Source organism: Saccostrea cucullata, unplaced genomic scaffold (genome assembly GCF_032062105.1).
Source record: "Saccostrea cucullata isolate Sc308-1 unplaced genomic scaffold, CSIRO_AGI_Scuc_v1 ctg23343, whole genome shotgun sequence".
NCBI classification, from domain to species: domain Eukaryota; kingdom Metazoa; phylum Mollusca; class Bivalvia; order Ostreida; family Ostreidae; genus Saccostrea; species Saccostrea cuccullata.
The window spans coordinates 1,656-5,016 of record NW_026931772.1 but is presented as its reverse complement, the minus strand read 5'-3'; the positions used below and the strand labels follow the sequence as shown (position 1 = coordinate 5,016).

At 31.2% G+C, this 3,361-nt stretch overlaps 1 long non-coding RNA gene across 1 annotated transcript; it reads right to left on the bottom strand.

Annotated features, from left to right (window-relative positions):
- Positions 1 to 2,177: 2,177 nt before the first annotated feature.
- Positions 2,178 to 2,865, bottom strand: LOC134233509 (uncharacterized). Its single transcript, XR_009985006.1, has 3 exons — positions 2,778 to 2,865; positions 2,503 to 2,646; positions 2,178 to 2,262 (listed from the first exon to the last, which is right to left on the bottom strand). It is a non-coding gene; the product is annotated as an uncharacterized LOC134233509 (long non-coding RNA).
- Between the last annotated feature and the right edge of the window lie 496 nt (positions 2,866 to 3,361).

Below are 3,361 nucleotides of genomic sequence, written 5' to 3'. Positions count from 1 at the left end.
TCTCTTTTCACTACTGAAATTGCTATGAACCATCAACCAACGAAAATTCTTATATAAACAAACTCCATAAATTAACAAAAAACTATATAACAATTATTAGTAATGAATAAATTTTCTTTTTGAAATTGTGTATGTTATTGACTATTTACAATGTTAGGCCTAAATCACAGAACTTAGCAAAAGCCAGCAGGTATGAAAGAAACGTCGCTATTGTGATGTCAAATAACGCTGCTCTAACGTGGAACGACATAGGTCCTCCCTTAAGTAATAAAGATGTGAAAACAAGCAAACCAAATTTAAAAAAAAGATTTTGGGAGTGGGTGTGGGGGTGGGGGGGGGGGGGAGTAAAACAATAAATGAATATTGCAGCTTGTAAAACTTAATGACGTTTAATCATAAATGAATTTATTGAGAGTATAGATGTTGAATAAACCGACATAACCAGGTTATACTTGAATAATTTGGCCAAGAATTTCAATTAGATTTTAAAATCATTTATCAACAGTGGTTGCAAAATGTTTGCCAAATACTACCCCCGGGCTTCAGGATTTGAACAGACTTAAAACTAAACTAACTGAGGATACTTTATTAAGACTTGTTTTAAAGGTTTGCAAAATAAACCATACCATTTTTCAAAAAAGAAATCACAGTTTGAAACCAGTATACATGCATACATGGAATTTCTTCGAAATATCTAATTTTGCTAGTTCAAAATGGGTTTTAAATTGTTAAATGCATGTAACTCAATGGATCTACATGTATTAGGATACGTAATTTAATTTATCTATGAACTTTATTGGGGGATCCATATAATTGATATGATGAACAATCAATTTATATCTTACCTAACCAATATTCCCCCTCCACATTACCGAATCCTTCTTTGTACGAATCCCAGGATCTATAAAACTCTACTGATCCGTCCATCCGCCTATTGATAACCTACATCTGTACATGTATAATGAAAATGTATTATATCAGCATATATAAAAATCATGGAGGGGGAGGTCAAAAATCTACAGAAAAAAAGAGATCCTAACTTAAAGTCGATATTACAATTTTAACTATACAAAATACAGGAAACATATCTTCCCCAAAAGAAAATATAATTTACTTAAAATAAATGAATTATAAAAATTTAATTATACGTGTAGTTAAAATAGAAAATCATGAAATTTCTTACCGTCCAACCCCCTCCTTCGGTAGTCATGTCACAGTACACCAGTTTCTTTGTCTTCATATCAGGGCACAGGCACCTGAAGTATGGATAATACCCCCCCCCCTTTTTTATGAAAAAAAATGTAAGTGTATAATATCTCGAAAAATATAAAATTTCCCGTCAAACACATTATATGTCGTTATATGCATGCAGATTGTACTTTTTCCTCACGTTTAAAGAATGGCCTTATTCGGTATAATAAAAATACACAAGGTAAGAAACAAAAGTTGTAAACAAATGGGGAACCCCTGCTTCAAGACAGATTACCATGGTAATAATTTGTGTTACCTATCATAATTTTGCAAGGACTCTGTTTGGGAGATGTTCTTTTCCTATTCTCTTTAACCTAAACCCCGCTATTAGCGTTTGATATGCCGTAATCGGACGATTTATTAATCGGATACATAGAATTTTCTCCATTGGCAGCGTTAAAGGAGGTTTTGGAGCTGCTTTTCTGTTTCGCCTTATCTGATTGGTTAGATATTTAAACTTTATTATAATTAGCCAATCATATAAGGCGAAAAATAAAAGCAGCTCCAAAACCTCCTTTAACGCTGCCAATGGAGAAAATTCTATGTATCCGATTAATAAATCGTCTGATTACGGCATATAAACGCTAATAGCGGGGTTTAGGTTAAAGAGACTAATCAAAGAACATCCCCCAGACAGAGTGATTGCAAAATTATGATAGGTAACGTTAATTATTACCTTAGTAATCTGTCTCGAAGTAGGGGTTCCCCGTTTGTTTACAACTTTTGTTTCTTACCTTGTGTATTTTTATTATACCGAATAAGGCCATTCTTTAAACGTGAGAAAAAGTACAATCTTCTTGCATATAATGACATATAGGTGTGTTTGACGGGGAAATTTTATATTTTTGAGATATTATACACTCTTACATTTTTTTCATTAAAAAAAGGGGGGGGGTTATTATCCATACTACAGGTGCCTGTGATCAGGGTATATAGTATAGACGCCATCTTTCCCTTTTGTGTTGGGTATGAATTTTAGAATTGATGCGTAGTCTCTTTGCTTTTGGAGTTCTAATTTCGAAGATTACATATTACGTGTACAGTTACTTCTTAATTCTTTAAAATATATTTAAATCCTACAAACAGTATATATAAGTTCCTTCTAAAAATATTTTGGCACCATTCATTAAATTTTATTTCTAAGGAACGCGGAGATATTTTTACATGAAAATTGAATATACATGTACTTCTCACTATAGATTTATTTTTGGGGGCGCTCTTTTCTTTTATATTTGTAACATAAGTACTTACTCTGATACTTGTTGAAATGTTTTCCAGTAAGTCTATAGTGAGACAGAAGAGAAATATCCACAGAGATTCGGGTGTCCACTTTGACGGATGTGTTCAGATGTTTCCAGTTCCAGGGAGTTAAGTTCAGTAGAGCCTCAACATTTCCTGATAAACAAAGCATTGATATATATTATTATCTATACAGAAAATATTATTTTTTACATATATGTAAATTTTGAATTTGTACTCATATATATTTTTTTTTTATTACAAAAAAAATTACAACTTCAAAATACCTTGTAGATGGGAATGCGGAGTAATACAACATGTAGTTGTAAAGTGCAGAAAGAAACACAGTACCACAAAATCTTTTTTTATTAAAACCATATTTTCTTCTGTTCCTGCACGACAACCACTACGATTACTCATGAGAGTATTATATATACCTTTTTATTATAATTAAAATGTAACAGGATATTTTGGTTTAAAATTACAGCTTTTTAACATGGAAATCTGTATCGCTGGAAATAGTAAAAGTCAATAAAAATACTAGTTATTTTACTTCCCATATAATTACCACAGTAAAAATGGTGTTCACTGGGTATTGGATAGATTTACAAGATAACATTAGTTAATTTGGAAGTTATGTGTTAATTACTTTCACAAGGCGAGACTTCTTTCTCTGTGGGACACTTACTTCTCACCATTTTTATTTTATTTTTTTTTTTTTTTTTTTTTTTTTTTTTGCTTTTAAACATTTTTAGGGAAAATTCAAATCACGCAAAATGTCAAAAATTATTATCTATAGAAATTTTAATCTTTTGATTTCCTTATGTTGAGGATAGTTTAATTATATAACGCACAATTGGACTAGGAAATG